This window comes from Schistocerca nitens, chromosome 4 (assembly GCF_023898315.1).
Source record: "Schistocerca nitens isolate TAMUIC-IGC-003100 chromosome 4, iqSchNite1.1, whole genome shotgun sequence".
Lineage (NCBI taxonomy): Eukaryota > Metazoa > Arthropoda > Insecta > Orthoptera > Acrididae > Schistocerca > Schistocerca nitens.
Window position 1 is genome coordinate 13,790,851 of NC_064617.1, and position 19,347 is coordinate 13,810,197.

Here is a 19,347-nt window from a genome sequence, read left to right on the forward strand (position 1 = left end):
AAATTTAATTCCGATGCAATTTCTGAGTTTCATCGTCACTGTGAAGGTCCAAGGGATACAGAAAATCTGCAGTGGTGCATCGGAATGTAAAACTGATGACACAGGAAAGGCTCAAAACATAGACAGTAAGAAGACTCAGTCTTCCTGTACTTAAGTCGACATTGTGTCTCTTACATTTAATTTCGATGCAATATCTGTGTTTCATCGCCACTGTAAAGGTCCAATGGATACAGTAAACCTGCAGAAGTGCATCTGAATGTAAAACTGGTGACACAGGAAACGCTCAAATCATAGACAGTAGAAAGACTCAGTCTTCCTGTACTTAAGTCGGCATTGTGTCTCTTATATTTAATTCCGATGCAATTTCTGTGTTTCATTGTCAATTGGAAAGTCCGAGGGATACAGTAAACCTGCAGAGGTGCATCGGAATGTAAAACTGATGACACATTAGACGCTCAAAACGTAGACAGTAGGAGGACTCAGTCTTCCTGTACTTAAGTGGGCATTGTGCCTCATATTTAATTCCGATGCAATTTCTGTGTTTCATCGTCAATTGGAATGTCCAAGGGATACAGTAAACCTGCAGAGATGCATCGGAATGTAAAACTGGTGACACAGGAAACGCTCAAAACATAGAGAGTAGGACGACTCAGTATACCTGTACTTAAGTCGGCATTGTGTCTCTTATATTTAATTACGATGCAATTTCTGTGTTTCATCGTCACTGTGAAGGTCCAAGTGATACAGTACACCTGCAGAGGTGCATCTGAATGTAAAACTGGTGACACAGGAAACGCTCAAAACATAGACAGTAGGAAGACTCAGTCTTCGTGTTCTTAAGTCGGCATTGTGCCTCTAATATTTAATTCCGAAGCAATTTCTGTGTTTCATCGTCAATGGGAAGATCCAAGGAATACACTAAACCTGCAGGGTGCATCGGAATGTAAAACTGGTGACACAGGAAACGCTCAAAACATAGCCAGTAGGAAGACTTAGTCTTCCTGTACTTAAGTCAGCATTGTGCCTCTTATATTTAATTCCGATGCAATTTCTTTGTTTCATCGTCAATGGGAAGGTCCAAGGGATACAGTAAACGTGCAGAGGAGCTTCGGAATGTAAAACTAGTCACACAGGAAACACTCAAATCATAAACAGTACGAAGACTCAGTCTTCCTGTTCTTAAGTCGGCATTATGTATCTTATATTAAATCCGATGCAATTTTTGTGTTTCATCGTCACTGTGAAGGTCCAAGGGATACAGTAAACCTGCAGAGTAGCACCGGAAAGTACAACTGGTGACACAGGAAACGCTCAAATCATAGACAGTAAGAAGACTCAGTCTTCCTGTACTTAAGTCGGCATTGTGTCTCTTATATTTAATTCCGATGCAATTTCTGTGTTTCATCGTCACTGTAAAGGTCCAACGGATACAGTAAACCTGCAGAGGTGCATCGGAATGTAAAACTGGTGACACAGGAAACGCTCTAAACATAGACAATAGGTAGACTCAGTCTTCCTGTACTTAAGTCGGCATTGTGTCTCTTATATTTAATTCCGATGCAATTTCTGTGTTTCATCGTCACTGTAAAGGTCCAATGGATACAGTAAACCTTCAGAAGTGCATCGGAATGTAAAACTGGTGACACAGGAAACGCTCAAAGCACAGACAGTAAGAAGACTCAGTCTTCCTGTACATAAGTCGGCGTTGTGTCTCTTATATTTAATTCCGTTGCAATTTCTGTGATTCATCGTCAATGGGAAGGTCCAATGGATCTAGTAAACCGGCAGAGGTGCATCGGAATGTAAAACTGGTGACACAGGAAACGCTCAAAACCTAGACAGTAGGATGACTCAGTCTTCCTGTACTTAAGTCGGCATTATGTCTCTTATATATAAATCCGATGCAATTTCTGTGTTTCATCGTCACTCTAAAGGTCCAATGGATACAGTAAACCTGCAGAGGTGCATCGGAATGTAAAACTGGTGACACAGGAAACGCTCAAAACACAGACAGTAAGAAGACTCAGTCTTCCTGTACTTAAGTCGGCGTTGTGTCTCTTATATTTAATTCCGATGCAATTTCTGTGTTTCCTCGTCAATGGGAAGGTCCAATGGATATAGTAAACCGGCAGAGGTGCATCGGAATGTAAAACTGGTGACACAGGAAACGCTCAAAACATTGACAGTAGATAGACTCAGTCTTCCTGTACTTAAGTCGGCATTGTGTCTCTTATATTTAATTCCGATGCAATTTCTGTGTTTCATCGTCAGTGTAAAGGTCCAAGGGATACAGTAAACCTGCAGAGGTGCATCGGAATGTAAAACTGGTGACACAGGAAACGCTCAAAACATAGAGAGTTGGAAGACTCAGTCTTCCTGTTCTTGAGGCTTCATTGTGTCTCTAATATTTAATTCCGAAGCAATTTCTGTGTTTCATCGTCAATGGGAAGCTCCAAGGAATACAGTAAACCTGCAGAGGTGCATCGGAATGTAAAACTGGTGACACAGGAAACGCTCAAAGCATAGACAGTTGGAAGACTCAGTCTTCCTGTACTTAAGTCAGCATTGGGTCTCTTATATTTAATTCCGATGAAATTTCTGTGTTTCACCGTCAAAGGGATGGTCCAAGGGATACAGTACACCTGCAGAGGTGCATCGGAAAGTAAAACTGATGACACAGGAAACGCTCAAAACATAGACAGTAGGAAGACTCAGTCTTCCTGTACTTAAGTGGGCATTGTGCCTCTTATATTTAATACCGATGCAATTTCTGTGTTTCATCGTCAATGAAAAGGTCCAAGGGATACAGCAAACGTGCAGAGGAGCTTCGGAATGTAAAACTAGTGACACCGGAAACGCTCAAAACATAGAGAGTAGGAAGACTCAGTCTTCAAGTTCTTGAGGCTTCATTGTGTCTCTAATATTTAATTCCGAAGCAATTTCTCTGTTTCATCGTCAATGGGAAGCTCCAAGGAATACAGTAAACCTGCAGAGGTGCATCGGAATGTAAAACTGGTGACACAGGAAACGCTCAAAGCATAGACAGTAGGAAGACTCAGTCTTCCTGTACTTAAGTGGGCATTGTGCCTCTTATATTTAATTCCGATGCAATTTCTGTGCTTCATCGTCAATGAAAAGGTCCAAGGGATACAGCAAATGTGCAGAGGAGCTTCGGAATGTAAAACTAGTGACACCGGAAACGCTCAAAACATAGACCGTAGGAAGTCTCAGTCTTCCTGCACTTAAGTTGGCATTATGTCCCTTTTATTTAATTCCGATGCAATTTCTGTGTTTCATCGTCACTCTAAAGGTCCAAGGGATACAGTAAACATGCAGAGGTGCATCGGAATGTAAAACTCGTGACACAGGAAACGCTCAAAACATAGACAGTAAGAAGACTCAGTTTTCTTGTACTTATGTCGGCGTTGTGTCTCTTATATTTAATTCCGATGCAATTTCTGTGTTTCATCGTCAATGGGAAGGTCCAATGGATACAGTACACCTGCAGAGGTGCGTCGGAATGTAGAACTGGTGACACAGGAGACGCTCAAAACATAGACCGTAGGAAGACTCAATAATCCTGTACTTAAGTCGGCATTGTGTTTCTTATATTTAATTCCGATGCAATTTCTGTGTTTCATCGTCACTGTGAAGGTCCAAGGGATACAGTAAACCTGCAGAGGTGCATCGGAATGTAAAACTGGTCACACAGGAAACGATCAAAACATAGACAGTAGGAAGGCTCAGTCTTCCTGTACTTAAGTCGGCATTGTGTCTCTTATATTTAATTCCGATGCAATTTCTGTGTTTCATCGTCAATGGAAAGGTCCAAGGGATACAGTAAACGTGCAGAGGAGCTTCGGAATGTAAAACTAGTGACACAGGAAACGCTCAAAACATAGACAGTAGGAAGACTCAGTGTTCCTGTTCTTAAGTCGACATTGTGTCTCTTATATTTAATTCCGATGCAATTTCTGTGTTTCATCGTCACTGTGAAGGTCCAAGGGATACAGTAAACGTGCAAAGGAGCTTCGGAATGTAAAACTATTGACACAGGAGACGCTCAAAACATAGACAGTAGGAAGATTCAGTCTTCCTGTTCTTAAGTCGGCATTATGTCTCTTATATTTAATTCCGATACAATTTCAGTGTTTCATCGTCACTGTGAAGGTCAAAGGGATACAGTAAACCTGCAGGGTGCACTGGAATGTAAAACTGGTGACACAGTAAACGCTCAAAATATAGAGAGTGGGAAGACTCAGTCTTCCTGTACTTAAGTCGCCATTGTGTCTCTTATATTTAGTTCCGATGCAATATCTGTGTTTCATCGTCAATGGGAAGGTCCAAGGGATACAGTAAACCAGCAGATTTACATCGGAATGTAAAACTGATGACACAGGAAACCTTGAAAAGATAGACAGTAGGAAGACTCAGGCTTCATGTACTTAAGTCGGCATTGTGCCTCTTATATTTAATTTCGATGCAATTTCTGTGTTTCATCGCCACTGTAAAGGTCCAATGGATGCACTAAACCTGCAGAGGTGCATCTGAATGTAAAACTGGTGACACAGGAAACGCTCAAAACATAGACAGTAGGAAGACTCAGTCTTCCTGAACTTAAGTCGGCATTGTGTCTCTTATGTTTAACTCCGATGCAATTTCTGTGTTTCATCGTCAATTGGAAGGTCCAAGGAATACAGTAAACCTGCAGAGGTACATCGGATTGTAAAACTGGTGACACAGGAAACGCTCAAACCATACACAGAAGGAAGACTCAGTCTCGTGTTCTTTAGTCGGCATTTTGCCTCTAATATTTAATTCCGAAGCAATTTCTGTGTTTCATCGTCAATGGGAAGGTACAAGGAATACAGTAAACCTGCAGAGGTGCATCGAAATGTAAAACTGGTGACACAGGAAACGCTCAAAACACAGCCAGTAGGAAGACTCAGTCTTCCTGTACTTAAGTCAGCATTGTGCCTCTTATATTTAATTCCGATGCAATTTCTGTGTTTCACCGTCAATGGGAAGGTCCAAAGGATACAGTACACCTGCAGAGGGGCATCGGAATGTAAAACTGATGACACAGGTAACGCTCAAAACATAGACAGTAAGAAGACTCATTCTTCCTGTACTTATGTCGGCATTGTGCCTCTTATATTTAATTCCGATTCAATTTCTGTGTTTCATCGTCAATGGGAAGGTCCAAGGGATACAGTAAACCTGCAGAGGTGCATCGGAATGTAAAACTGGTGACACAGGAAACGATCAAAACATAGACAGTAGGAAGACTCAGTCTTCCTGTACTTAAGTCGGCATTGTGTCTCTTATATTTAATTCCGATGAAATTTCCGTGTTTCATCGTCAATGGAAAGGTCCAAGGGATACAGTAAACGTGCAGAGGAGCTTCGGAATGTAAAACTAGTGACACAGGAAACGCTCAAAACATAGACAGTTGGAAGACTCAGTGTTCCTGTTCTTAAGTCGGCATTGTATCTCTTATATGCCATTTCTGTGTTTCATCGTCACTTTGAAGGTCCAAGGGATACAGTAAACGTGCAGAGGAGCTTCGGAATGTAAAACTGATGACACAGTTAACGATCAAATCATAGACAGTAGGAATACTCTGTCTTCCTGTACTGAAGTCGGCATTGTGTCTCTTATATTTAATTCCGATACAATTTCAGTGTTTCATCGTCACTGTGAAGGTCTAAGGGATACAGTAAACCTGCAGAGGTGCACCGGAATGTAAAACTGGTGACACAGTAAACGCTCAAAATATAGAGAGTAGTAAGACTCAGTCTTCCTGTACGTAAGTCGCCATTGTGTCTCTTATATTTAATTCCGATGCAATATCTGTGTTTCATCGACAATGGGAAGGTCCAAGGGATACAGTAAACCAGCAGATTTACATCGGAATGTAAAACTGATGACAAAGGAAACCTTGAAAACATAGACAGTAGGAAGACTCAGGCTTCATGTACTTAAGTCGGCATTGTGCCTCTTACATTTAATTCCTATGTAATTTCTGTGTTTCATCGCCAATGCGAAGGTCCAAGGGATACAGTAAACCTGCAGAGGTGCATCGGAATGTAAAACTGATGACACAGTTAACGATCAAATCATAGACAGTAGGAATACTCAGTCTTCCTGTACTGAAGTCGGCATTGTGTCTCTTATATTTAATTCCGATGCAATTTCTGTTTTTCATCGTCAATGGGAAGGTCCAAGGGATACAGTAAACGTGCAGAGGAGCTTCGGATGTAAAACTAGTGACACAGGAAACGCTCAAAACATAACGAGTAGGAAGACTCAGTCTTCCTGTACTTAAGTCGGCATTGTGTCTCTTATATTTAATTCCGATGCAATTTCTGTGTTTCATCGTCAATGGGAAGGTCCAAAGGAAACAGTAAACCTGCAGAGGTGCATCGGAATGAAAAACTGGTGACACAGGAAACGCTCAAATCATAGACCCTAAGATGACTAAGTTTTCTTGTACTTAAGTCGGCTTTGTGTCTCTTATATTTAATTCCGATGCAATTTCTGTGTTTCATCGTCAATGGGAAGGTCCAAGTGATACAGTAAACCTGCAGAGGTGCATCGGAATGAAAAACTGGTGACACAGGAAACGCTCAAAACACAGCCAGTAGGAAGACTCAGTCTTCCTGTACTTAAGTCAGCATTGTGCCTCTTATATTTAATTCCGATGCAATTTCAGTGTTTCACCGTCAATGGGAAGGTCCAAGGGATACAGTAAACGTGCAGAGGAGCTTCGGAATGTAAAACTAGTGACACAGGAAACACTCAAAACATAAACAGTAGGAAGACTCAGTCTTCCTGTTCTTAAGTCGGCATTATGTCCCTTATATTTAATTCCGATGCAATTTCTGAGTTTCATCGTCACTGTGAAGGTCCAAGGGATATAGTAATCCTGCAGAGATGCATCGGAATGTAAAACTGATGACACAGGAAACGCTCAAAACATAGACAGTAAGAAGACTCAGTCTTCCTGTACTTAAGTCTGCATTGTGACTCTTATATTTAATTCCGATGCAATTTCTGTGTTTCATCGTCACTGTGAAGGTCCAAGGGATACAGTAATCCTGCAGAGGTGCATCGGAATGTAAAACTGATGACACAGGAAACGCTCAAAACATAGACAGTAAGAAGACTCAGTCTTCCTGTACTTAAGTCGGCATTGTGTCTCTTACATTTAATTCCGATGCAATATCTGTGTTTCATCGTCAATGGGAAGGTCCAAGGGATACAGTAAACCTGCAGAGGTGCATCGGAATGTAAAACTGGTGACAGAGGAAACGCTCAAATCATAGACAGTAAGAAGACTCACTTTTCTTGTACTTATGTCGGCGTTGTTTCTCTTATATTTAATTCCGATGCAATTTCTGTGTTTCATCGTCAATGGGAAGGTCCAATGGATATAGTAAACCTGCAGAGGTGCATCGGAATGTAAAACTGGTGACACAGGAAACGCTCAAAACATAGACAGTAGGAAGACTCAGTCTTCCTGTACTTAGGTCGGCATTGTGTCTCTTATATTTAATTCCGATGCAATTTCTGTGTTTCATCGTCACTGTAAAGGTCCAATGGATACAGTAAACCTGCAGAGGTGCATCGGAATGTAAAACTGGTGACACAGGAAACGCTCAAAGCATAGACAGTAGGAAGACTCAGTCTTCCTGTACTTAAGTCGGCATTGTGTCTCTTATATTTAATTCCGATGCAATTTCTGTGTTTCATCGTCACTGTGAAGGTCCAAGGGATACAGTAAACCTGCAGAGGTGCATCGGAATGTAAAACTGGTGACACAGGAAACGCTCAAAACTTAGAGAGTAGGAAGACTCAGTCTTCCTGTTCTTGAGGCTTCATTGTGTCTCTAATATTTTATTCCGAAGCAATTTCTGTGTTTCATCGTCAATGGGAAGCTCCAAGGAATACAGTAAACCTGCAGAGGTGCATCGGAATGTAAAACTGGTGACACAGGAAACGCTCAAAACATAGACAGTAGGAAGACTCAGTCTTCCTGTACTTAAGTCGGCATTGTGTCTCTTATATTTAATTCCGATGCTATTTCTGTGTTTCACCGTCAATGGGAAGGTCCAAGTGATACAGTAAACCTGCAGAGGGGCATCGGAATGTAAAACTGGTGACACAGGAAACGCTCAAAACGTAGACAGTAGGAAGACTCAGTCTTCCTGTACTTAAGTCTTCATTGTGTCTCTTATATTTAATTCCGATGCAATTTCTGTGTTTCATCATCACTGTGAAGATCCAAGGGATACAGTAATCCTGCAGAGGTGCATCGGAATGTAAAACTGATGACACAGGAAAGGCTCAAAACATAGACAGTAAGAAGACTCAGTCTTCCTGTACTTAAGTCGGCATTGTGTCTCTTACATTTAATTCCGATGCAATATCTGTGTTTCATCGTCAATGGGAAGGTCCAAGGGATACAGTAAACCTGCAGAGGTGCATCGGAATGTAAAACTGGTGACACAGGAAACGCTCAAAACATAGAGAGTAGGAAGACTCAGTCTTCCTGTTCTTGAGGCATCATTGTGTCTCTAATATTTAATTCCGAAGCAATTTCTGTGTTTCATCGTCAATGGGAAGCTCCAAGGAATACAGTAATCCTGCAGAGGTGCATCGGAATGTAAGACTGGTGACACAGGAAACGCTCAAAACATAGACAGTAGGAAGACTCAGTCTTCCTGTACTTAAGTCGGCGTTGTGTCTCTTATATTTAATTCCGATGTAATTTCTGTGTTTCATCGTCTATGGGAAGGTCCAATGGATATATTAAACCTGCAGAGGTGCATCGGAATGTAAAACTGGTGACACAGGAAACGCTCAAAACATAGACAGTAGGAAGACTCAGTCTTCCTGTACTTAAGTCGGCATTGTGTCTCTTATATTTAATTCCGATGCAATTTCTGTGTTTCATCGTCAATTGGAAGGTCCAAGGGATACAGAAAACCTGCAGAGATGCATCGGAATGTAAAACTGGTGACACAGGAAACGCTCAAAACATAGACCCTAAGAAGATTCATTTTTCTTGTACTTAAGTCGGCATTGTGCCTCTTATATTTAATTCCGATGCAATTTCTGTGTTTCATCGTCAATGGGAAGGTCAAGGGATACAGTAAACCTGCAGAGGTGCTTCGGAATGTAAATCTGGTGACACAGGAAACGCTCAAAACATAGACAGTAGGAACTCTGTCTTCCTGTACTTAAGTCGGCATTGTGTCTCTTATATTTAATTCCGATGCAATTTCTGTGTTTCATCGTCACTGTGAAGGTCCAAGTGATACAGTAAACCTGCAGAGGTGCATCGGAATGTAAAACTGGTGACACAGGAAACGCTCAAAACATAGACAATAGGAAGACTCAGTCTTTGTGTTCTTAAGTCGGCATTGTGCCTCACATATTTAATTCCGATGCAATTTCTGTGTTTCATCGTCACTGTAAAGGTCCAACGGATACAGTAAACCTGCAGAGGTGCATCGGAATGTAAAACTGGTGACACAGGAAACGCTCAAAACATAGACAGTAGGAAGACTCAGTCTTCCTGTACTTAAGTCGGCATTGTGTCTCTTATATTTAATTCCGATGCAATTTCTGTGTTTCGCCGTCAATGGGAGGGTCCAAGTGATACAGTAAACCTGCAGAGGTGCTTCGGAATGCAAAACTGGTGACACAGGAAACGCTCAAAACATAGACAGTAGGAAGACTCAGTCTTCCTGTACTTAAGTCGGCATTGTGTCTCTTATATTTAATTCCGATGCAATTTCTCTGTTTCATCGTCACTGTAAAGGTCCAATTGATACAGTAAAGCTGCAGAAGTGAATCGGAATGTAAAACTGGTGACACAGGAAACGCTCAAAACATAGACAGTAGGAAGACTCAGTCTTCCTGTACTTAAGTCGGCATTGTGTCTCTTATATTTAATTCCGATGCTATTTCTGTGTTTCACCGTCAATGGGAAGGTCCAAGTGATACAGTAAACCTGCAGAGGTGCATCGGAATGTTAAACTGGTGACATAGGAAACGCTCAAACCATAGACAGTAGGAAGACTCAGTCTTCCTGTACTTAAGTCTGCATTGTGTCTCTTATATTTAATTCCGATGCAATTTCTGTGTTTCATCGTCACTGTAAAGATCCAAGGGATACAGTAATCCTGCAGAGGTGCATCGGAATGTAAAACTGATGACACAGGAAAGGCTCAAAACATAGACAGTAAGAAGACTCAGTCTTCCTGTACTTAAGTCGGCATTGTGTCTCTTACATTTAATTCCGATGCAATATCTGTGTTTCATCGTCAATGGGAAGGTCCAAGGGATACAGTAAACCTGCAGAGATGCATCGGAATGTAAAACTGGTGACAGAGGAAACGCTCAAAACATAGACAGTAAGAAGACTCACTTATCTTGTACTTATGTCGGCGTTGTGTCTCTTATATTTAATTCCGATGCAATTTCTGTGTTTCATCGTCAATGGGAAGCTTCCAATGGATATAGTAAACCTGCAGAGGTGCTTTAGAATGTAAAACTGGTGACACAGGAAACGCTCAAAACATAGACAGTAGGAAGACTCAGTCTTCCTGAACTTAAGTCGGCATAGTGTCTCTTATATATAATTCCGATGAAATTTCTGTGTTTCATCGTCACTGTAGAGGTCCAATGGTAACAGTAATCCTGCAGAGGTGCATCGGAATGTAAAGCTGGTGACACAGGAAACGCTCAAAACATAGACAGTAGGAAAACTCTGTCTTCCTGTACTTAAGTCGGCATTGTGTCTCTTATATTTAATTCCGATGCAATTTCTGTGTTTCATCGTCACTGTGAAGGTCCAAGGGATACAGTAAACCTGCAGAGGTGCATCGGAATGTAAAACTGGTGACACAGGAGACGCTCAAAACATAGAGAGTAGGAAGACTCAGTCTTCCTGTTCTTGAGGCTTCATTGTGTCTCTAATATTTAATTCCGAAGCAATTTCTGTGTTTCATCGTCAATGGGAAGCTCCAGGGAATACATTAAACCTGCAGAGGTGCATCGGAATGTAAAACTGGTGACACAGGAAACGCTCAAAACATAGACAGTAGGAAGACTCAGTCTTCCTGTACTTAAGTCGGCGTTGTGTCTCTTATATTTAATTCCGATGCAATTTCTGTGTTTCATCGTCTATGGGAAGGTCCAATGGATATATTAAACCTGCAGAGGTGCATCGGTATGTAAAACTGGTGACACAGGAAACGCTCAAAACATAGACAGTAGGAAGACTCAGTCTTCCTGTACTTAAGTCGGCATTGTGTCTCTTATATTTAATTCCGATGCAATTTCTGTGTTTCATCGTCAATTGGAAGGTCCAAGGGATACAGTAAACCTGCAGAGATGCATCGGAATGTAAAACTGGTGACACAGGAAGCGCTCAAAACATAGACCCTAAGAAGATTCATTTTTCTTGTACTTAAGTCGGCATTGTGCCTCTTATATTTAATTCCGATGCAATTTCTGTGTTTCATCGTCAATGGGAAGGTCAAGGGATACAGTAAACCTGCAGAGGTGCTTCGGAATGTAAAACTGGTGACACAGGAAACGCTCAAAACATAGACAGTAGGAACTCTGTCTTCCTGTACTTAAGTCGGCATTGTGTCTCTTATATTTAATTCCGATGCAATTTCTGTGTTTCATCGTCACTGTGAAGGTCCAAGTGATACAGTAAACCTGCAGAGGTGCATCGGAATGTAAAACTGGTGACACAGGAAACGCTCAAAACATAGACAGTAGGAAGACTCAGTCTTTGTGTTCTTAAGACGGCATTGTGCCTCTTATATTTAATTCCGATGCAATTTCTGTGTTTCATCGTCACTGTAAAGGTCCAACGGATACAGTAAACCTGCAGAGGTGCATCGGAATGTAAAACTGGTGACACAGGAAACGCTCATAACATAGACAGTAAGAAGACTCAGTCTTCCTGTACTTAAGTCGGCATTGTGTCTCTTATATTTAATTTCGATGCAATTTCTGTGTTTCACCGTCAATGGGAGGGTCCAAGTAATACAGTAAACCTGCAGAGGTGCTTCGGAATGTAAAACTGGTGACACATGAAACGCTCAAAACATAGACAGTAGGAAGACTCAGTCTTCCTGTACTTAAGTCGGCATTGTGTCTCTTATATTTAATTCCTATGCAATTTCTCTGTTTCATCGTCACTGTAAAGGTCCAATGGATACAGTAAACCTGCAGAAGTGAATCGGAATGTAAAACTGGTGACACAGGAAACGCTCAAAACATAGACAGTAGGAAGACTCAGTCTTCCTGTACTTAAGTCGGCATTGTGTCTCTTATATTTAATTCCGATGCTATTTCTGTGTTTCACCGCCAATGGGAAGGTCCAAGTGATATAGTAAACCTGCAGAGGTGCATCGGAATGTTAAACTGGTGACACAGGAAACGCTCAAAACATAGACAGTAGGAAGACTCAGTCTTCCTGTACTTAAGTCTGCATTGTGTCTCTTATATTTAATTCCGATGCAATTTCTTTGTTTCATCGTCACCGTGAAGATCCAAGGGATACAGTAATCCTGCAGAGGTGCATCGGAATGTAAAACTGATGACACAGGAAAGGCTCAAAACATAGACAGTAAGAAGACTCAGTCTTCCTGTACTTAAGTCGGCATTGTGTCTCTTACATTTAATTCCGATGCAATATCTGTGTTTCATCGTCAATGGGAAGGTCCAAGGGATACAGTAAACCTGCAGAGATGCATCGGAATGTAAAACTGGTGACAGAAGAAACGCTCAAAACATAGACAGCAAGAAGACTCACTTATCTTGTACTTATGTCGGCGTTGTGTCTCTTATATTTAATTCCGATGCAATTTCTGTGTTTCATCGTCAATGGGAAGCTTCCAATGGATATAGTAAACCTGCAGAGGTGCTTTGGAATGTAAAACTGGTGACGCAGGAAACGCTCAAAACATAGACAGTAGGAAGACTCAGTCTTCCTGAACTTAAGTCGGCATTGTGTCTCTTACATTTAATTCCGATGCAATTTCTGTGTTTCATCGTCACTGTAGAGGTCCAATGGTTACAGTAATCCTGCAGAGGTGCATCGGAATGTAAAGCTGGTGACACAGGAAACGCTCAAAGCATAGACAGTAGGAAAACTCTGTCTTCCTGTACTTAAGTCGGCATTGTGTCTCTTATATTTAATTCCGATGCAATTTCTGTGTTTCATCGTCACTGTGAAGGTCCAAGGGATACAGTAAACCTGCAGAGGTGCATCGGAATGTAAAACTGGTGACACAGGAAACGCTCAAAACATAGAGAGTAGGAAGATTCAGTCTTCCTGTTCTTGAGGCTTCATTGTGTCTCTAATATTTAATTCCGAAGCAATTTCTGTGTTTCATCGTCAATGGGAAGCTCCAAGGAATACATTAAACCTGCAGAGGTGCATCGGAATGTAAAACTGGTGACACAGGAAACGCTCAAAACATAGACAGTAGGAAGACTCAGTCTTTGTGTTCTTAAGTCGGCATTGTGCCTCTAATATTTAATTCCGAAGCAATTTCATCGTCAATGGGAAGGTCCAAGGAATACAGTAAACCTGCAGAGGTGCGTCGGAATGTAAAACTGGTGACACAGGAAAGGCTCAAAACACAGCCAGTAGGACGACTCAGTCTTCCTGTACTTAAGTCAGCATTGTGCCTCTTATATTTAATTCCGATGCAATTTCTGTGTTTCACCGTCAATGGGAAGGTCCAAGGGATACAGTACACCTGCAGAGGGGCATCGGAATGTAAAACTGATGACACAGGTCACGCTCAAAACATAGGCAGTAAGAAGACTCAGTTTTCTTGTACTTAAGTCGACGTTGTGTATCTTATATTTAATTCCGATGCAATATCTGTGTTTCATCGTCAATGGGAAGGTCCAAGGGATACAGTAAACCTGCAGAGGTGCATCGGAATGTATAACTGGTGACAGAGGAAACGCTCAAAACTTAGACAGTAAGAAGATCCAGTTTTCTTGTACTTAAGTCGGCGTTGTGTCTCTTATATTTAATTCCGATGCAATTTCTGTGTTTCATCGCCACTGTAAAGGTCCAATGGATACAGTAAACCTGCAGAGGTGCATCAGAATGTAAATCTGGTGACACAGGAAACGCTTAAAACATAGACAGTAGGAAGACTCAGTATTCCTGTACTTAGGTTGGCATTGTGTCTCTTATATTTAATTCCGATGCAATTTCTGTGTTTCACCGTCACTGTGAAGGTCCAAGGGATACAGTAATCCTGCAGAGGTGCATCGGAATGTAAAACTGATGACAGAGGAAAGAGTCAAACCATAGACAGTAAGAACACTCAGTCTTTCTCTACTTAAGTCGGCATTGTGTCTCTTATATTTAATTCCGATGCAATTTCTGTGTTTCACCGTCAATGGGAGGGTCCAAGTGATACAGTAAACCTGCAGAGGTGCTTCGGAATGTAAAACTGGCGACACAGGAACGCTCAAAACATAGACAGTAGGAAGACTAAGTCTTCCTGTACTTAAGTCGGCATTGTGTCTCTTATATTTAATTCCGATGCAATTTCTGTGTTTCATCGTCACTGTGAAGGTCCAAGTGATACAGTAAACCATGCAGAGGTGCATCGGAATGTAAAACTGATGACACAGGAAAGGCTCAAAACATAGACAGTAAGAAGACTCAGTCTTCCTGTACTTAAGTCGGCATTGTGCCCCTTATATTTAATTCCGATGCCATTTCTGTGTTTCATCGTCAATGGGAAGGTTCAAGGGATACAGTAAACCCTGCAGAGATGCATCGAAATGTAAAACTGGTGACTCAGGAAACGCTCAAATCATAGACCCTAAGAAGACTCAGTTTTCTTGTACTTAAGTCGGCATTGTGTCTCTTATATTTAATTCCGATGCAATTTCTGTGTTTCATCGTCAATGGGAAGGTCCAAGGGATACAGTAAACGTGCAGAAGAGCTTCGGAATGTAAAACTAGTGTCACAGGAAACACTCAAAACATAAACAGTAGGAAGACTCAGTCTTCCTGTTCTTAAGACGGCATTATGTCTCTTATATTTAATTCCGATGCAATTTCTGAGTTTAATCGTCACTGTGAAGGTCCAAGGGATACAGTAATCCTGCAGAGGTGCATCGGAATGTAAAACTGATGACAGAGGAAAGAGTCAAATCATAGACAGTAAGAACACTCAGTCTTCCTGTACTTAAGTCGGCATTGTGTCTCTTATATTTAATTCCGATGCAATTTCTGTGTTTCACCGTCAATGGGAGGGTCCAAGTGATACAGTAAACCTGCAGAGGTGCTTCGGAATGTAAAACTGGCGACACAGGAACGCTCAAAACATAGACAGTAGGAAGACTAAGTCTTCCTGTACTTAAGTCGGCATTGTGTCTCTTATATTTAATTCCGATGCAATTTCTGTGTTTCATCGTCACTGTAAAGGTCCAATGGATACAGTAAACCTGCAGAGGTGAATAGGAATGTAAAACATGTGACACAGGACACGCTCAAAACATAGACAGTAGGAAGACTCAGTCTTCCTGTACGTAAGTCGGCATTGTGTCTCTAATATTTAATTCCGATGCAATTTCTGTGTTTCACCGTCAATGGGAAGGGCCAAGTGATACAGTAAACCTGCAGATGTACTTCGGAATGTAAAACTGGTGACACAGGAAACGCTCAAAACATAGACAGTAAGAAGACTCAGTCTTCCTGTACTTAAGTCTGCATTGTGACTCTTATATTTAATTCCGATGCAATTTCTGTGTTTCATCGTCACTGTGAAGGTCCAAGGGATACAGTTATCCTGCAGAGGTGCATCGGAATGTAAAACTGATGACACAGGAAACGCTCAAAGCATAGACAGTAAGACGACTCAGTCTTCCTGTACTTAAGTCGGCTTTGTGTCTCTTACATTTAATTCCGATGCAATATCTGTGTTTCATCGTCAATGGGAAAGTCCAAGGGATACAGTAAACCTGCAGAGGTGCATCGGAATGTAAAACTGGTGACAGAGGAAACGCTCAAATCATAGACAGTAAGAAGACTCACTTTTCTTGTACTTATGTCGGCGTTGTTTCTCTTATATTTAATTCCGATGCAATTTCTGTGTTTCATCGTCAATGGGAAGGTCCAATGGATATAGTAAACCTGCAGAGGTGCATCGGAATGTAAAACTGGTGACACAGGAAACGCTCAAAACATAGACAGTAGGAAGACTCAGTCTTCCTGTACTTAGGTCGGCATTGTGTCTCTTATATTTAATTCCGATGCAATTTCTGTGTTTCATCGTCACTGTAAAGGTCCAATGGATACAGTAAACCTGCAGAGGTGCATCGGAATGTAAAACTGGTGACACAGGAAACGCTCAAAACATAGACAGTAGGAAGACTCAGCCTTCCTGTACTTAAGTCGGCATTGTGTCTCTTATATTTAATTCCGATGCAATTTCTGTGTTTCATCGTCACTGTGAAGGTCCAAGGGATACAGTAAACCTGCAGAGGTGTATCGGAATGTAAAACTGGTGACACAGGAAACGCTCAAAACATAGAGAGTAGGAAGACTCAGTCTTCCTGTTCTTGAGGCTTCATTGTGTCTCTAATATTTAATTCCGAAGCAATTTCTGTGTTTCATCGTCAATGGGAAGCTCCAAGGAATACAGTAAACCTGCAGAGGTGCATCGGAATGTAAAACTGGTGACACAGGAAACGCTTAAAACATAGACAGTAGGTAGACTCAGTCTTCCTCTACTTAAGTCGGCATTGTGTCTCTTATATTTAATTCCGATGCAATTTCTGTGTTTCATCGTCACTGTAAAGGTCCAATGGATACAGTAAACCTGCAGAAGTGCATCGGAATGTAAAACTGGTGACACAGGAAACGCTCAAAGCATAGACAGTAGGAAGACTCAGTCTTCCTGTACTTAAGTCGGCTTGTGTCTCTTACTTTTAATTCCGATGCAATATCTGTGTTTCATCGTCAATGGGAAGGTCAAAGTGATACAGTAAACCTGCAGAGGTGCATCGGAATGTAAAACTGGTGACAGAGGAAACGCTCAAAACATAGACAGTAAGAAGACTCAGTTTTCTTGTACTTAAGTCGGCGTTGTGTCTCTTATATTTAATTCCGATGCAATTTCTGTGTTTCATCGTCAATGGGAAGGTACAATGGATATAGTAAACCTGCAGAGGTGCATCGGAATGTAAAACTGGTGACACAGGAAACGCTCAAAACATAGACAGTAGGAAGACTCAGTTGTCCTGTACTTAAGTCGGCATTGTGTCTCTTATATTTAATTCCGATGCAATTTCTGTGTTTCATCGTCACTGTAAAGGTCCAATGCATACAGTAAACCTGCAGAGGTGCATCGGAATGTAAAACTGGTGACACAGGAAACGCTCAAAGCATAGACAGTAGGAAGACTCAGTCTTCCTGTACTTAAATTGGCATTGTGTCTCTCATATTTAATTCCGATGCAATTTCTGTGTTTCACCGTCAATGGGATGGTCCAAGTGATACAGTAAACCTGCAGAGGTGCTTCGGAATGTAAAACTGGTGACACAGGAAACGCTCAAAACATGGACAGTAGGGAGACTCAGTCTACCTGTACTTAAGTCAGCATTGTGTCTCTTATATTTAAGTCCGATGAAATTTCTGTGTTTCATCGTCACTGTGAAGGTCCAAGGGATACAGTAAACCTGCAGAGGTGCATCGGAATGTAAAACTGGTGACACAGGAAACGCTCAAAACATAGAGAGTAGGAAGACTCAGTCTTCCTGTTCTTGAGGCTTCATTGTGTCTCTAATATTTAATTCCGAAGCAATTTCTGTGTTTCATCGTCAATGGGAAGCTCCAAGGAATACAGTAAACCTGCAGAGGTGCATCGGAATGTTAAACTGGTGACACAGGAAACGCTCAAAGCATAGACAGTAGGAAGACTCAATCTTCCTGTACCTAAGTCAGCATTGTGCCTCTTATATTTAATTCCGATGAAATTTCTGTGTTTCATCGTCACTGTGAAGATCCAAGGGATACAGTAAACCTGCAGAGGTGCATTGGAATGTAAAACTGGTGACACAGGAAACGCTCAAAACATAGACAGTAGGAAGACTCAGTCTTTGAGTTCTTAAATCGGCATTGTGTCTCTAATATTTAATTCCGAAGCAATTTCTGTGTTTCATCGTCAATGGGAAGGTCCAAGGAATACAGTAAACCTGCAGAGGTGCATCGGAATGTAAAACTGGTGACACAGGAAATGCTCAAAACATAGACCCCAAGAAGACTCAGTTCTCTTGTACTTAAGTCGGCATTGTGTCTCTTATATTTAATTCCGATGCAATTTCTGTGTTTCATCGTCAATGGGAAGGTCCAAGGGATACAGTAAACGTGCAGAGGAGCTTCGGAATGTAAAACTAGTGACACAGGAAACGCTCAAAACATAGACAGTAAGAAGACTCAGTTTTCTTGTACTTAAGTCGACGTTGTGTATCTTATATTTAATTCCGATGCAATATCTGTGTTTCACCGTCAATGGGAAGGTCCAAGGGATACAGTAAACCTGCAGAGGTGCATCGGAATGTATAACTGGTGACAGAGGAAACGCTCAAAACTTAGACAGTAAGAAGATCCAGTTTTCTTGTACTTAAGTCGGCGTTGTGTCTCTTATATTTAATTCCGATGCAATTTCTGTGTTTCATCGCCACTGTAAAGGCCCAATGGATACAGTAAACCTGCAGAGGTGCATCGGAATGTAAAACTGGTGACACAGGAAACGCTTAAAACATAGACAGTAGGAAGACTCAGTATTCCAGTACTTAGGTTGGCATTGTGTCTCTTATATTTAATTCCGATGCAATATCTGTGTTTCATCGTCACTGTGAAGGTCCAAGGGATACCGTAATCCTGCAGAGGTGCATCGGAATGTAAAACTGATGACACAGGAAAGGCTCAAAGCATAGACAGTAAGAAGACTCAGTCTTCCTGTACTTAAATCGGCGTTGTGTCTCTTATATTTAATTCCGATGCCATTTCTGTGTTTCATCGTCACTGTACAGGTAGAATGGATACAGTAAACCTGCAGAGGTGCATCGGAATGTAAAATCTATTGACACAGGAAACGCTCAAAGCATAGACAGTAGGAAGACTCAGTCTTCCTGTCCTTAAGTCGGCATTGTGTCTCTTATATTTAATTCCGATGCAATTTCTGTGTTTCATCGTCACTGTGAAGGTCCAAGGGATACAGTAAACCTGCAGAGTTGCACCGGAATGTAAAACTGGTGACACAGGAAACGCTC